At 36.1% G+C, this 17,573-nt stretch overlaps 1 long non-coding RNA gene across 1 annotated transcript in view; it reads right to left on the reverse strand.

The window, feature by feature from the left end:
- LOC139075052 (uncharacterized) overlaps positions 1 to 17,573 on the reverse strand; it is a 621,885-nt gene that overhangs the window by 255,491 nt on the left and 348,821 nt on the right. Inside the window, exon 2 of the long non-coding RNA XR_011525080.1 lies at positions 2,383 to 2,426. This is a non-coding gene — a long non-coding RNA (uncharacterized lncRNA). The remainder of the gene's footprint in view (positions 1 to 2,382; positions 2,427 to 17,573) is intronic.

Here is a 17,573-nt window from a genome sequence, read left to right on the forward strand (position 1 = left end):
GACATGTAAAATTTTAGTTCTCTCTTAAAACAATTTTAGTTTAGAAAAGTTCTCTCTTTTCTAAAATAGAGAAGTCTTTTGCTGTTTGTAGCATACATATATAAATACATATACATATACATATATATGTATATACACACACAAATACATGCACACACACGAATATCTCTCTCTTTACACCTATCTATCTATCTATATGAACACACACATTTAATTACACTTTTGAATTACTTAGAATAGTCTCCTTCCCATACTGCTATTTGGCAAGATATTGTTTGTTTTCTTATAGTTCAAGGTTAGATGAGTAGAGACAAGCTGCCAGACCAGCAAATATACCTCATGAGAGAAATGTAGATTATTAATAAATGCTATAAAACACACCCTGACATTTTGGCATGTTGTGCCCCAGCAAATTAGAAGGGGACCTTAGTTCTTAAGAGAAATGCTACAGCTCCAATCCTTTTCAAATTGATCTATGAATATAAACCTGGCACTCACTTCATTGTATACAAGTGGCAAGATAAACAAAGGTTAATGCTCAGCATATAAAAATTCAAAGGAAGAGAACATGATGAGGAAACCGCATGTTTCTTCAATAAACAAGTCAAGATTATTAATTTCAGAGAAACACCAGCTTTCATATAATAACAACAGTAACAGTAAGGATGGTTACATACATCAATAAAAAACGGTTATTTAATTTCTTTTTAGCTTACTCTACATCTCCCTCTTATCCTGATTTAGTTAATTCTTGTGATATGGGAGCCCCATGTGAATGATAATTTTTAAAATCACTTTCTGTTTGTTTAGACTTAAAAAATATAATGAGACATCCCAGAGAAAGGAAAGCCTATATTCACAAAAAAAAACCCACACACAAATATTCACAGCAGCTTTCTTCATAATATGCAAAGACTGAAAACAACCAAATGTCCTTTAATGGGTAAATGGTTAAATAAACTCTAGTACAATCATACCATGCAATACTATTCAGCAATAAAGAGAAATGAACTATTGATACACTATGTGTATGGATCTCCAGGGAATTATGCTGATTGAAAAAAAGCCAAAACTGTCAGGGTAGATATTGCATGATTCCACTTACATAGCATTCTTGAAATGACAATATTTTAGAAATGGAGAAGAGATTAGTGGTTACTAGACGTTAGGGAGGATCAGAGGGTGAGTACGGCTGGAAAAGGTCAACAGGAGGGATTCTTGTGGCAATGCAAATGTACTATATATTAAACATATCCATGTCAATAACCTGTGATTTGCAGTATAATTTTGCAAGATGTTCCTCTGGGGGAAACCAGGTAAAGAACACATGGGGTTTCTCTATATTAGCTTTTACAACTGTGAGCAATTCTATAATATCTCAAAACAAAAAGTTGAATTAAAAAATAATGAGACAATTGCTGAGATAAATATGATCTCTAATTGGAATATAAAAATCTGGAAATTAACTGGCTCTTTTTGGAATTAAAATTTATATTTTTCTTTAACTTTGTCCTATCAAACCAATGTTCTGACTATATACTTAATAAGACAAATATTGATTCAAAACTATTAATAAGTACCTAAATAACTATGACCAGGTCATACTTCATTTCCAAAATTTTATTCCTTTTGCTAGAGATGCATCAAATACACAGCTAAGTTGAAACTAGGGCATTGATTATCCAGCATCATATTCAGATAGCTCAGGATCAGTGGGGTCTTCTGAAAGGGAAATTTTGTGTTTAAATGTTGTTTCTGGCCTTTGCATAAGCTTCCTGTTCATTTTTTCCCCATTGCATTTTAACCTTTTGGATTTCAGGATAACTGCTTCAACGAAGAAAGTACTTGGTATTTGAAATTGCCAAACAAGAGTTCAAGTTCCAATATCTTCTTAATAGTAACATAATCTAGTGCAAATAATTTTCCTGCTCTGAGACTGTTTCCTTAGCTATAAAATGGAGCTGCTACCTAACTCTTAGGTTTACTACGAGGATAAATGGGAACGTTTCATTGAAGCAATCCATTTCAGTGGCTGGCACATGATAGGTGATCATTTTATTGATCATTAATGCATGCATTCAACAAATATCTGCTACATGCCAGACGCTCATCCACAAGCAAGCATTCTGGCTCTCCCAGAAGGTACCTTCTAGAGGCAAAGATGGGCAACACAGATATAAAAAATAAATAAAAATCAGGTGGTGATAAGTACTATAAAATAATAAAACAGGTTAATGGGGAAAAAAGTGCCTTTAGAAGAGGAGCAATCTACTTTCTCTCTGCTCTTTGTATATTGGACATTCTATTAGGAAATATAAATAATGTCACGCAATAAACATGTTATTGTTTTTTAGAAAATTTTCATTAATTAAATGTCCTTACCATTAGAAGTTCTTCATAAGGTAAGATCCCAAAAGATGATTTTCCTGATGGGAAAAAAATAAACCACTAAAATTAGAAATAATGAGAATTACATCATTTAATATTTAGGTTTCATTTTAAAATTTAGATTTCTTCTTTTTTTTTGAACATGCCCATACTTATTCAAATAAAACTATTATCACTATTTGAACAGTCAAAATATTTTTACATTTATTTTGACATTATTGGCCTATCACCAAGTAAAAAAGCACACCAACCATGCAAGGTAAAAATCCTCAGAGATTTTCCACTTCTAACTGTAATATTAATCATATAACTTTTATTGGCCTCAGTTTCCTCAGTTATAACATCATGGAATTTGCTTCAACTGAACTACAGCATATCTAAAATTCTAATTCTGTTCAAAGCTAATCCAAAGTAATTTTAACTAGTTTAAAGAAAAGGTTTATACATGTTAATTTTGAGATGCTAATTACACACACACACACAACTTATACACAAAGTATCAAGTTATATTTCATGTATCTCATGTTTAAATTGGAATTTGAAGTTATTCAGTAATTTTCAACTATTTAATTTCAATCAAGAGAGGAACATATATTCCTTAGACAAATACTGGAAGCCTGAGATGAAGGAGAAGAAAGAAAACTCTAATTTGTCCCTGAGTGATTTAAATGCTTTTAAAAGAATCTTTGGCTCATAGAAGATATTTATTTCTGCACCATTACTTTTTTCAATCCCTATCATCTTTTTTCCACTAATATACTTTAATTTAAATTTGGAGTAGCAACTTAGAATTGAGCAAAAGCAATAGTTTTCCAAAATCAGAAGGCCGCTGTGAATCACTTTCAATAAGAGAAGAAAAACAAATGAATTCCAGCCAGCATTAGGCTCTGGAATTCAAATTACAAGCACTCTGAGGAGTAATTATAGTATGTGGTCCAAGTATCCTGCTGCTCAGGTCCATTAACATTGCAGACCCTGCTGAATTATGAAAATGTTCCTAAGATCTAACATTTTTACAAAAAGATGCCGAAACCAAATCCCCAAAATGCTCCCTTGATAAATAAAAGGTTATATAAAACCCAATATTTATATTGTAGTCCTAAGAAAACTTGAAGACATACAGATATATCTCACATGTTAAAAGTGGTGAAATGTCTAATATTAAATGAATGGGCAAAGCAACTGAAAACTCTGTTAAACAGATCTGATTTTAAATTCCATCACCAACAGAAAATGACTCCGGCACTTCTAAAGTAATAAAGCCCAGAGGTCCTTCTACGCAGCTCAAGAATGCAGACGGGGGCAGGTGAAAGTTACATGACGGTTGATTTCATCTTAATATAAGGGGGAAAATGCATTATGAGATAGAGTGTTCTCAGAGACTAAAAACATTTAAGCAAAGGATAGTTTCATATTAGACCATCCTAGAAAAGACTTCTGACTAGAGGGTCGCAACGCTTCTTTCCCACACTTATAGTAGTATAATTCTGTGCTTCAATAACCTTTATAGCGACCTTGCAAGAAAATCTGAGATGCAAGACAAATCTATGTTAATATTTTAAATATCAAGTCTCTATGAAGCATTTCTTTAAAAACTTGCCATGCTTTTCACGAATGTATCAAAATCACTTCTTTGTAGGCCCTTACATTTGGAGTTTCCTAGGTCTCAAACAATCTTTCCCTCCCTTTCCCTCAATAACTCCTGAGTATCTGATAGGTCCTAGGTATGTATCACCTGCTGCAAGAATTCTTCCCTGCCATAGAGATTGCATTAGGAGCCCTTCTATGCATTTCCATAGACTGTGCGTCCACCCTATAGCACTGCTTTCATGTTATGTAATAACTGTCTATTTCCCTTACTAGACACTAGACCATAGACTCCCATAGGCAGTAGTTGTGATTACAATTAAAATGGTATCCAGAAAAATTAGTCCTGTGAGGACAACACTTCCAGAATGTTGATATGATACTTTAAAAGAAGATCATTTTTTGAGATAAATTTGGAAAATATTGGATGAGACCGAAGTTAAGCAAATTTGTTTACTGAAGGATATCACAGAGCCATGGAAGTGTTTTATATTCTGTAAATTATTTTTATTATTAAGAGGGTAAATGGATGCAGAATTTCTTAACATTAGTTTGCCTCAGACTCATTTTTTGTCATGGTGCATCTTATAAGACTAGGGTTCCTTCTCACTCAGAGAACACTGAATTATTTTATTCATCAGTTCCCTGGATAGTATCTGGCACAAAGTAGGCATGTAAGAAAAACTAATTTATACCAATTACTAAACTGTAAACTAACTAGCTTTCAGTTTTCTTGGTAAACACCAGCCTACCTACCCCAAACTATTTTTTTTAGATTAAAAGGAATTTGTGATCATCTTCTTTACTCCGATTGCAGGAATTCTTTCTCTGGTATATTCGGTCATTCAACTCCTGTGAGACAAGCTTAGGGCTGGAGACATCATATCTACATGAGGCAGTATGTTTCATTATTAGATAACAATTGTTTAAAAAACTCTTTTTCATTGAACTTACAGCTGAGTGTCTCTAATTTTAGTGCACTGATAGGAGGTCTTTGTTTTCGAACAACCAAATAAAAGGTTATACTTTCTTCTCCATAACACGTCAAAGGCATTCCTCTTAGGTTTCTCCTCTCTGAGCTAAACATCTTACTTCCCTGATTTCTACTGAAGTGTGGTTTCCAGATTCCCCAGTTGACAGCAATCTTGTTATAAAATTTTAGTTTATTGATTCTGGTATATTCTTCTAAAGCGTACTTCAAGTCAAGGTAAGATAGAATCTCAATATTTTGTAAAGATGCCATAGCTCAATTCTGTGTTCTTTATTCCACTCATATTGCTCCTGTTGCCCAGAAAGTTTTTTCTTCTTCCCTTTACCTCTTCAAACGTGATTTACACTTTGAGATAAAGCTCAACCACACTGCATGCCCAACTACATTAGCTGTCATTTCTTCTCTCCTGCTTTCAGATAAATCATTTAAAACTCATAGCTATTATCATAATTCAGCCTCCCATTTTTCTGTGTTATTCACTGACATTCCATGTGTGCTTTTCTTCACTCACTAAGAAGTTATAAGAATTGTGAGGGTAAGTGCTTTCTTTTCTGCTTTTCTAGAGCACTATGTAAACTGTTTTCATACATGAAAACTATTGATTAACCAGCTGCCTGAAAATGTTCATACACATTTACATACAGATTTCTACGGCAATAGCCCTTATGAACCTCCCTGCTCCTTGATATTTAGAGGGCTAAGGTAAATGCCACGGGGCCAGATAGAGTCATTTAGTATGCAGCTTGCTTCCTGAACGTTCCAAGCTTTTCTCTTCACTGGGAAGGAAGGGTAGTGTGCTGAAGGCCTGAAAATGACACTTCTAGATTCTCTTGCCTAGGTTTCTGATTGATTCTATGAATGGGAGGCACTGGTAGGAATTTAGAAAGCAGAAGTAACACAAAAATCATTCTGTTTGCAACTCTCAAAGCAGCAGAAAGGCCACTGCTAGAGAAGTGTAGACTCCAGCATTCTCAGTACCTCCAGCGGCAGCTGAGGCAGTCCCATTCCAGAAGCAGTGGCATAGCTCAGCTGTGAGTGCTCCCCCGGACAGAGGCAGAAGCAGCTCCCTGATTTGAGGTAAAACCCACTCTTTGCCTTCCCTGCCCATCTAGAACTTTTGTAAATGATTCTCTGCATTGAAAACCTCTCTCTTGGAGGAGACACAAATGGCCAATAAACATATGAAAAGCCGTCAGGGAAATACAAATTATAACCAAAGGAAATACTACTCAATAACCCCTCGAGGAGACACCCAGAAAATACAGAAATCAAAGAAAGAAGACACTAAGTGTTGAGGAGGATATAATAGAGCAAGCAGAATTCTCAAACACAGTGGTGGAAAGGTAAACCTGGTGCAACCTCTCTGGGAACCTATTTGGCTGTTTCTACTGAAAGTGAACATATGCAATCTCTGTGACCCGGAAATGCCATTTCTAGGTATAGCTTCATCATAAAAATGTACAAATGTTTACCCAAAGACATGTAATAGAATGTTCATAGCATATTGCTTGTTATAGCTGAAACCTGGATATTACTCAAATCTTCATTAACATTAGAAGGATAAATTGAAGTATGTTCACATAATGGGACACTACACAGAATTGATATAACTGTCTACACTACATGCAACAGTATGAATGAATGAGACAAACATAATATTGAAATGAAGTCAGACATAAAAGGGCACATACTGTATCATCCCTTTTATATAAAATTTTTAAAAAATGAAAGCATTCTCTGCTGTAAGAAGTTACAATAATGGATTACTTTTGGAGGAAGCAGAAAAGGGTCTATTGGGGTGCTAGGAATGATCTGTTTCTCTATCTGGGTGCTGGTGACATAGGGATGTTCACTTGGTGAAAATTCATTGAATTTTCTGTACACATATTGTACTTCAATACAAAATTTTTTTAAAGTTCTTGGTCTACTTCAGACCAGGATATACTAGTGACTTTGTCACTGCATGGCTGGGGTAATATTAGCCTAGAAAACTTAAAAGCAAGTACTCAGCATTTCTTTTGGCCATTACAACAACAAGCAAGCATTAATAAAGCTTCCTCAAAATTTTTTAAAAAATTAACTCTGTGTGAAAAACCTAGAGTGAGTTCTGTCTTCTTGACTTAATGCATAGAGATGTAGTTTTATTTGCTTTCAAAGCTAATATATGGAATTCTTATGTACCATTTCAAAATGACTTTAATAATTTATGTAAAATAACTAAAAATTCCAGAACACACACATTAAAAATTTTGCCAAAATCCCATGAAGTATTCCCAAATTGATAAGAAATCTCAGGCTTTAAAAATATATAACAAACACCAGAGTCATTTTCAAATATATTTTAAACACCTCACTGTCCCTTCCAGATCATATTTAAACACTTTCATTCATTACCATTATTTTTATGAAATCTCTCGAGTCTTGCACAAGAATAAAATTTTTCTGCTTCCAGACAAGGAAAAGGAGTTATTAAATAAGTAGAACTTGAATAGAGATAATTTGTTTTATTTGACTTTCATTATTAAATAAAATCCAGGGACTCAAGACTACTTAATGGAATTTTTTTAAACATACAGAGGCACATCACCTAAGTACAATTACAATTGATACCATATTTCTTTATGAGACTCCTCATTCATAGGGATAAGAATATAGAAACAAAATATAAAAAAAAAACTTTGCAAGGCAATTATAGCAGGCAATGACCCAAGTAGTCAATTTCTTAGCCATTTTAGCAAGTACTCCAGCAGAATGGGAACCATTATCATTCTAAGTGATCAAACCATAAAAAGGATCCTACATAAAGTGCAGAATGTGCTGATCCCTGGATAGTTAAAAAAAAATAAAAAACCACACAAAAAAAACAAACACATATAGATGAGGTAAGAATAGCAGGATCAAGCTGTGTACTGGATTTACATTTTACATGGCTAAAATTAAAAACTCTAATTTAATTCTTGAGTTTACCAAATAGGAAAAGAGCCACAAATCCTTTGTATATTAAGTTCTTAAAGTTTTATTGTTTACAATGTTTATCATTTTAAAGTAATCTTTTCAAGAAGGGTATGTTGTTCGTATATATTTTGAGCCTTGTTTAGGGGAGGAAGACTTTTCCTCTAGCTAATGTGGGTTCATCTGGCCAGAGAATGAATTAAATTCACGTGAGACAGAATAGCAAGAGAAAATTAAACAAAGCTTTATGAGGAACCATGGCCTGGGGCCTTTCTTCCCGAAGGAAGAAAGGGCACCGAAGAAGTGGGGTGCACATAGTGGTTATATACCCCCAAACAGGGTGTTTCACATATGATTGAAATGTCCCTCCCACAATAGTCACAAGACTGCCCTGTCAGCACAGCACTTGATGGACACAGCAGATAGTGGGTCTGCTATCTCAGTGGGCGTAGCAGGAAGAAAGTCTATTGTCTTGACCTGGGTGGTCACAGGTGAGTGCAGCAATCAGTTCCTAGCCTAAGGAAAGATGCTTAATCCTTAAAGAAATGCCAGCGTTGGGAGGGGAAGGGAAGTCAGTTACAGGAGGTTACCAGACAAGCACAATAAACAAATGCAGATTTAAGTCCTTGCCTTCCCCATTGATAGATTAAGAGTTTCTAGAGACAAGGTCATCTCCCCTTCTTCCTGGTACAGGGAGGGAGATATCTTTACAGATGGAGAGTTCCTTTACAATGTAAATGTCTCTTACAAAGGGTAAGTAAATTCTACTTTTCAGTTGCTTTCCTGTCTGCCAAGAAACCAGCTTCAAATAATCCTCATGCCAAAGAGACATATCTTAGGGTGGCCATTTCCAGGTCCCCATACTTGTAAAATTTGAAAGTATTTCCATTGCCTTTGCCCATAAAAGACACTTTGTTTGGGCATGAAATTTTGTATACCATTTCCCTTCAAATTCTAATGAAATTTAATGCTATAGAGGAGAATCCTGATGCTGAACTCCCTTTGCACTTTTAGGTAACTATATTCTCTCTAGAAAAGTATGAAATTTTTCCCTATAATTAAAAAAAATCCAAATGTCTCAGTATGTCTTTTTCCATTAATTTTACTTGCAAGGCAGCATATATCCTTTTTAAATTTTATTTTCAGTTCATATTACATTTGCAAGTAAATCATTCTATAAGTTATACAAAACATATAAAAGAGACAATGGGCTCCTTTTATTTTTATTTAGAACATTCAATTAATTCCGTAATCATCTTGTCTTTCCAAACTTAAGAATAGCAAACATATTAGTGTAACTTTCATTCCTCTTATCATTCCTTAAATGCACTACTGTATCCGCATCCTGAATGATTTTATTGTTTCAAGTATCCCTCCAATTCATCATCTACATCAGTATTTCTCAACCTTGGCACTATCAACACTAATGGGGCTGGATATTTCTTTGTGATGGGAGCTGCCCTGAACATTATAAGATATTTAGAAGCAACACTACTCCTTACCCACCAGATGACAGTAGCCACTTCCCAGCCCATCATGACAACCAAAACTGGCTCTAGACATTGCCAATTGTCCCCTGGGAGGTAAAATCACCCCCATTGAGAACTACTGATCTACATTACTCCTAGAGCTATCTTTCTAAGAATACTCAGATTATTAATTATTCTGTTTAAATAATTCCTTTTAATGGTTATTCTTCTTCACCTTTAAGACAAGCATATTACCCAGGACTTTTGTACTAAGTCTTGGTACTGTGGGGACCTGGAATTGGCCACCCCAAGATATGTCTCTTTGGCATCAGGATTATTTGAGGCTGATTGCTTTTGATAACCTGGGACAGGGAAGGAGGCTCTGAGGAATGGAACTTGCCCTTTGTTAGGACAAGTTTACATTTGTAAGGTAAATCTCTATCTGTAAAAGGTGCCTCCCTCTCTGTACCAGGAAGAAGACAGGTGAGGACCTTCTCTCTAGAAACTCTTAATCAATACAAAAGGAAAGGACTTAAATCTGCATTTTATTGTGCTTGTCTGGTAACCTCCTGTAACTGACTTCCCTCCCCCTCCCAACTTTGGCATTTCTTTAAGGATTAAGCATCTTTCCTTAGGCTAGGAACTGACTGCTGAGTTCACCTGTGACCACCCAGCTCAAGACAATAGACTTGCCTCTGGCTACGCCCTCAGAGACAGCAGACCACTACCTGCTGTGTCCATCAAGCACTGTGCTGACAGGGCAGTCTTGTGACTATTGTGGGAGGGACATTTCAATCATATGTGAAACACCCTGTTTGGGGGTATATAACCACTACGTGCACCCCACTTCTTTGGTGCCCTTTCTTCCTTCGGGAAGAAAGGCCCCAGGCCATGGTTCCTCATAAAGCTTTGTTTAATTTTCTCTTGCTATTCTGTCTCATGTGAATTTAATTCGTTCTCCGGCCAGACGAACCCCCATTTGGGAAGAGGAAATGTCTTCCTCCCCTACAGTACTCATTTCTAAAATCACCTCACTACATCATGCACTTTTGGTGCAACCACAAAGAACTATTTGTCTTTCAAACAACACACTCCACTCTTTTATGCTTTTGTGTTTTTGCTTATGTTGATCCCTCTACAAGGATTGCCTTTTCCTTGATTTCTAGTTGGAAAATTGTGACTAATCTGTTAAAACAAGTTAAAACGTCACCTCTGTGCAGTTTTTTCCCCACAGATCCATAGCATTAAATATTGTACACACAATGGAAATATTTTCTTCATCATTTATTTGCCCAAATTTATTTTTACTATTTTGAGTTACAATAAAATTTTGTCATTTTAGAGAATGCTACATAATGAAGCCAACATTGTTCTGTTAGTGGTTAACCAGGAAAACAAAACCCATTATTCTGTAATGATGGAATCATTTCCACCTAACTTTATTACATTAAATTTGCTTAGAGAGAAGCTCATCTGATGCATGTCTGCCCCCTCATAAAGCCTTCAGGCATAGTTTTTCAATTTGGCATTTTCACTCCCAGAAGAGCTTAGTTTCATCTGCGCACTGAAAGATTTCACAGGGCTGTCTCTTCCAACTCATTTATTAGCCCATTTGATAGTACCAATCCCTAGTGAACTCAGGTAAGTAAAATTCTGTAAAAAGCAAGAAGCACTTTACCTGAAAATGTAACTGAGGTCACCAGTGTGCATATATGCATTGAACATCTACCACATGCTTTGGGTCAGACTGTCCAATAGAACTTTCTGTGATGATAGAAATGTTCTATATTTGCACTGTTCAGTATGGCAGCCATATGTAGCTACTGAGCACTTGAAATGTGGCTAGTGTGATTAATGAACCAAATTTGAATTTTATTTAATTTATTTAAATTGTAATTCAAATAACCATATACAGCTACACGGCACAGATTTGGGCTATCACCAAACTGTTTTCCTAGATTTTCACTCAAAAAGGAGTCTGGGATTTTTGTCAATTACTTCTCATACTTCAGTTGAGAGTTCCAAGAGAAAGAGATAAGTTCTACAGTGCGTCATTCCACCTCTCATCTTGCATTATCAACTCCATTTGGAGGTATAAGAAACAAGAAAAGGGGGCTGGCCTGACATGGCAGTGCAGTGGTTAAGTTTGCACGCTCTGCTTTGGCAGCCTGGGGTTCACAGGTTTGTAACCCCAGGCATGGACCTGCGCACCGCTTATGGAGCCATGCTGTGGCAGGCGTCCCACATATAAAATGGGGGATCTCACATCAGGGCCCATCTTCCTCAGCAAAAAGAGAAGGATTTGCAGCAGATGTTGGCTCAGGGCTAATCTTCCTCACCAAAATAAATAAATAAGAAAAGGAGGTCTGAGCAACAGTATATATAATCTAATTCAAAACCAGCTTAGCAAGGCCAGGACTTTTTTAGTTACAAGAAAAACAACATCTGATTAAATTTGACTTATTGATGAATCACATACATTTCCCCTAAATGATATGATCTATTGAGATTATTCTAGAAAAACTAAAGAGAAAAGACTAGTGTCTAACAAAGTTTTGTAGAAGAGAATGTTTTTGTGAACACTAAAAGAGCGAGAATAACAAAGTCCAAAGAATCTAATAAGATCAGTAGTGAGCACTGGATAGTGGTCAATAAAAATGGCATGAGGGGATGACAGAACCAGAGGGGTACCTGGTGACCATAAAGGCCCATGACTTAATATAACTGAAGACAGCCTTTCCAACCACTTATTCCATTTTGTTATTAGTGCTGTCGACTTGACTTCGACTCCTAGCAACCCTGTATACAGCAGAGTGGAACGCTGTCCAATATTTTCTGTGTGCCATCCTCTCACTTTCTGGCACCATGTCAGACAATGCTCCACTGCTATTCACAGAATTTTCATGGCCAATTTTTTCTGGAAGTGGCTAGCCAGGTCCTTCTTCCTAGTTTGTCTTGGTCTAAAAGCTCCACTGAAACTTGTCCACCATGGTGACCCTGCAGGTTATTTGAAATACTGGTGGCATAGCTTTCAGCATCACAGCCACACATGGCTGCCACAGTGTGACAACCCATAGAGGGTGGTGTGGTTTCCTCACCAGGAAACAAACCTAGGCCATGGAGGTGAGAGTGCTGAATCTTAACCACTAGACCCCCAGCACTGGCTTCCCAAGCTCTGACAAAGGAAGGAAAATGGATAAAGTAGAACTTGAGATAGATGGTCCCTAAGTTTTGCTTAATAAGACTAAAATGAAGGGAGAATCACACATGGAATGTTTCAATAGGGCAGAGTCAAAAGAAAGGGCAAAAAGTTGAAACAGAAAAAAGAAAATTGAAAAAGCAGAGTACTTTATAAATCAATTATTTCCCACAGCATATTTACTCGTTTTAAGAACACAAACCTGCTAACTGCACCATGATGTATTCTAATTTATCTCTCTTCTACAGTGCAATTTCTCCAGCTATAATTTAAAATTTAATTATGTTCTTAATTAGCCATTTCTGCTCAAGGAGTGATATGCCCCTAGAGTGGCAGAATACAATTATCCATCCACCAAGTTCATATTGAACATATTCCATGAACTACCAGTGCTCCTTGGCCTGAGAGGTGACTTCCAGCTGGGTGATCATAAAGACTTCAGACTGAAGGTGAGATATAAATTGACTTTGATGGATGGATAGGAAATAAGACAATATGACATCTGTGTGTCCCATCAGTGTTATCCTGGAAAATTGTCCAACAGACCCACCCAACAATTATTTACTATTTAATTTTTCTTGGATCAAACTTTGTTCAACATTCTATTAACTATTATTTAGGGAACAGATTATGAAGCTACATGTTAACTAGCAGATTTTTACCCTGTAAGACAGTTAGCAGTTTCGCATCTCACCTAGCAATCTTATTTTAACATTTTCCCTTCAATCTCTATACTTATTAGGTTCCTCAATTGCTCTTTGAATTCTCTTCACCATCTTGTTGCTTCCCTCCTTAGTAAGTTAAATATAGCTTTGGCACGTGCTCATTTTTATAATTATATTAGGGTCATGCATATAATTTTACAGAAATTACATTTTGAAATAGATAGGGGTTTAAAAAGAACAAAAGCAGTCCAGGTAGCAAGGAATTGAGTGATAAAATGCAAAATATAAGCAAGATCAAAGAAAAACCTTTTTTTCTCTCTAAATTCACCCAGTATCTGCTCTGGCAGGATGCAAAGAATAGTTTGCCCCAATGACACTAGATGAGCTAGAGTTAGAGGAAATAAACATTTCATAAATGTAACGACACAAGAAAGAAACCAAAGACAAAATAACATAGCCAACTGATATATATTACAAAAAGAGGGAAAGCTAATTTATGTTGTTAAAGGAAGCAGTTATCTTTGCAGAATGAGGGGGCAGCGGCTCAAAGGAAGAACAAGGGGCCCTCCTGGGGCGCTAATAATGCTTTCTTTCTTATGACACAGATGTGTACAGTTTATGAAAATTCATCACGCTTATGAGATGTGCACTTTTCTGAATGTCAATTATACTCCAATAAAAAATGACCACGCATACCAAAAATGTTTGAAAATGCTCATAATAAAAGGTAGAAACAGATCCGTTTTCTTAAAAATTCTGGATTTGGTAAAGTTTCCTCTACATCATGTTTAGATTTATCTCTTTCTGTCACTATATGTATGAGGTCTACAGGATCCATAATTTCTTTCCCAAAGAATTGTCACCACTAAATCCACTTTCGTATGTGGTCTTCTTGCAAATATGTCACCTTCTCTGCATGAACCACACCCAAGATATGAGATGTTAGAATTATATTTTCAATTTCTTTAAAATGTCACAAGTGAAACCTAAAGATATTTGACTAGAAATGTAAATGCAGAATCTTTCTATGATTTTCTAGAAGTTTTCTATGATTTTCTCCCAATATTTTAAAGCTATCTTGTGACACTGAGTTGACAGCAATATTTTGGGAGATAGGAATTTATCAGTAATTTACAAAGTATATAATTTCCTCTTCAGAGGAAAAGAAGTCATTTTCAACATATTTATGAGATGATTGTTATGTAATTAATTTTTTATAATTATAAATATTAGCCAGTGGTATAAATAAGTTTTGGGTACAACCAGCTCTTGGTAATCATATTGCTCAACTGATTGATGACATGGAAGTGCAAATAGTACCCAGCCTACTATCTGCGTGTGAGGAACATATGGTGAATATCAGGCATGTATTTAGAAAGAAGAATGGAGAACATGGTTAAATCTGATAAACTAGTTAAGTGGAGGTAGGTTAAGTGGAGATAGGTCAAGGACATTTCTGCCAAAGTGCAGTTTTGGTTGTAAGGGCATGAAGAGCAGAATTTGAAATGAGGTTCATAGTTATATCAAGTCCAGATCATGGAAGGTTCTAAATTAACAGGTTATTGAGTTTTTGTATTATTTTTATTGCCAAGAAACCAAGGAAGATTTTTGAGCAAGCAAGTGACATAGTAAAAATTTTGCTTCAAACAATCTCATCTGGAAGCATTGTACAAGTTGGAAAGAATAAGAAGTTATTAGCCTATCCCATGCATGAAGCTGCTCAGGGTGGGAGATAAGACAGGCTGAAATACATTTCAACAGACGTGCCATTAGTGAAAATGAGAGCATTGGGAAACAAATCCACATGTAGCAATACATTATACAAAACAAGCAGGAATAAAAGTATTTTCTCTAACTCTCCAAGGAGTTCTTCTGTGAATGAAAATATTAATAACTGATCAGCAATCAATTACTTCAGTGATATTGTCCAAACATGGCAGCTCAATTATCTATTTATGTCAAACCAAAAATGCAGATGCATGTATATGCTCTTCAAACATTGTTATTTTTCCAATTTTATAAAACTGAGTTGTTCTGTGAAGGATATTTGTTCCAGTATTTTTTCTTCTGCAAATATAGTGTTGGTATGTTATAACTCCTTCTGTAATGGATTGCTTTACTCCAGTACAATGTTTTATTTTTCAATATCAATCAAGGTAGGATTAATCTTACTTACGTGGCAATTACAGAATAGTGGGGAAAATTTTAAAAAAAACAACTGAGGCCAGCCCCATGGCCTACTGGTCAAGTTTGGCATGCTCTGCTTTGGCGGCCTGGGTTCAGTTCCCAGGCACAGACCTACACCACTCATCAGAAGCCATGCTGTGGCAGTGACCTACATACAAAATAGAGAAAGACTGGCATAGATATTAGCTTAGGGCTAATCTTCCTCAAGCAAAAAGAGGAGGATTAGCAACAGATGTTAGTTCAGGGCCAATCTTTCTCACAAAACAAACTAGTGCGCTTTTCCAATGGTTTCAGGTAGGCTCCAAGAACAATTGGGTAACTAAAATTCCAGGTGGAATTAAAATGGCTGACTGTGTAGTATCAATACCCCATTAACTGAAAAAAACACACAAATTGAGCATATGAGTTTAAAAGAAGTCTGTCAGTATTGAACAATAGAAGGCCTTGCATTGTTTTACATCTTAAAAGCTTGTCTGGAGCAAAGGGACATGTAGGCAAAATGCCCCACACCGGGCTGAGATCCCACAGGAGTGGGCCACAAGTTGAGTTTAAAGACGTTTATTTTTCATTACCAATGTTTGTATTGCCAGCCTATTAAACTTTTTTAAAGTTATGTCTGCTCAGTAGACTTTTTCCAGCAAATTAAATGTGACATTTCCAAAGAAATTAATCTTAGTACACCGAGAAGAGATGGAGTGTTGATTTACTTTAAATCTTCTTACTACTAGAGGGGAGAAATGAAGGTGCAGTGTAGGAAATCATTGTTCGTAAACTTTTTTGCATAATAGGGCATAGGAGTCTGTGAAAGTGAAAGCAGAACAACATTCCTTTTCTTACTTTATTGTAACAAGATGTGGCGTTCCTTAACACTATGACTCTTCTGAGCTGTCAGAGTTTGCCTAGACTGAATCATGCTCCCCTAGAGCCCTGTTTTGTCAGCAGAAGCCACTAATAAACGTAACCTTAATGGCTGATTAGGGTGCTTACAACACACCGGCATCCTCAGTGGGCCAGCCGTGGCAGCAGCGAGCTGAAGGGGCTCTGCTGTGAGCATTCAGGTGTCATGAACAGATCATTGAGTCAACAGATTGTGACAGCTCCTTTGGAAAACTCCAGCTCTACATTAGCACACTCTGCCCAGGGACTTAGAGAGAGACTTTAACAGCCCGCAGTGTGACTTAAAGAATTTCAAGAGGCAAAAGAGATACGTTTCAGCAAAGTCAAAATAATAGATTTTCTAAGACACTGCATACCAATCTTAAATAAACAGGGGACTTTGAGGCATGGAAAACTACTTTTAAAAATAAATTTTTGGTGTGATGATATCTTTAAAAAACAAATATTTATCCTTAACAAATAAATGAATAAATGAATAAAACTTCAGGAGTCAGTTTTCTTCTAGATACTTAAGCTACATAAAGACTTGTCTCTCCTTTACTGATTTAGTCGTTAGTTTGGCTTTGTTTTTTTTGCTCTCCTCTGAGACCACACACACTTGAACTCTTTTGGCCAATGGTCTTTTTGTGAACACTGTCTTGTTAATATTTTAATCACTTCAAACAAATTTTTAAAAATTCATCTTTGGAGAGTCTGTGCTAGGCCCTCTAAGGTAAGATGGACCCATGGAGAGACTCATCTATTGAGTGAGTCAATCGCTTGTAGGCCTCTTGGTTTGTCTGAATGGAAACCTGCCATCTTCTACTTTTGCGTATTAAACAGAATTTCTATGACTAATACCTGAACTTGGGTGTGCAAAGGAGAACTAGAACCAGAGAACTTGATTCAGACTTTAAGAGAAGAGGACTAACAATCACAGAGTCTATTCGTTTGCTTGTTTAATAATATTATTAGTTTAATAATAGCAATCATTAATAATAGCCTGCTACTGAGCGACACTGTAGAGAGTCTTTTACCTGCATTATTTTCATACCTGAAATAACTCTTCATATATATATATGGCATTTTTCCCCACGTTATAAATAAGAAAAGTGAGAAAAGGATCTTACCTTGTCTCATACTCCTAAGAAGTTCCAGAACAAGATTCCCAGCCTACTTTATGACACTGAAGTTTATGATTCTGAACCAGGATTTACAGCACGGGTAGTTCGTCCTGCTCTCCACATCACCACGTCAAA

Source organism: Equus przewalskii, chromosome 13, assembly GCF_037783145.1.
Source record: "Equus przewalskii isolate Varuska chromosome 13, EquPr2, whole genome shotgun sequence".
Classification (NCBI taxonomy): Eukaryota; Metazoa; Chordata; class Mammalia; order Perissodactyla; family Equidae; genus Equus; species Equus przewalskii.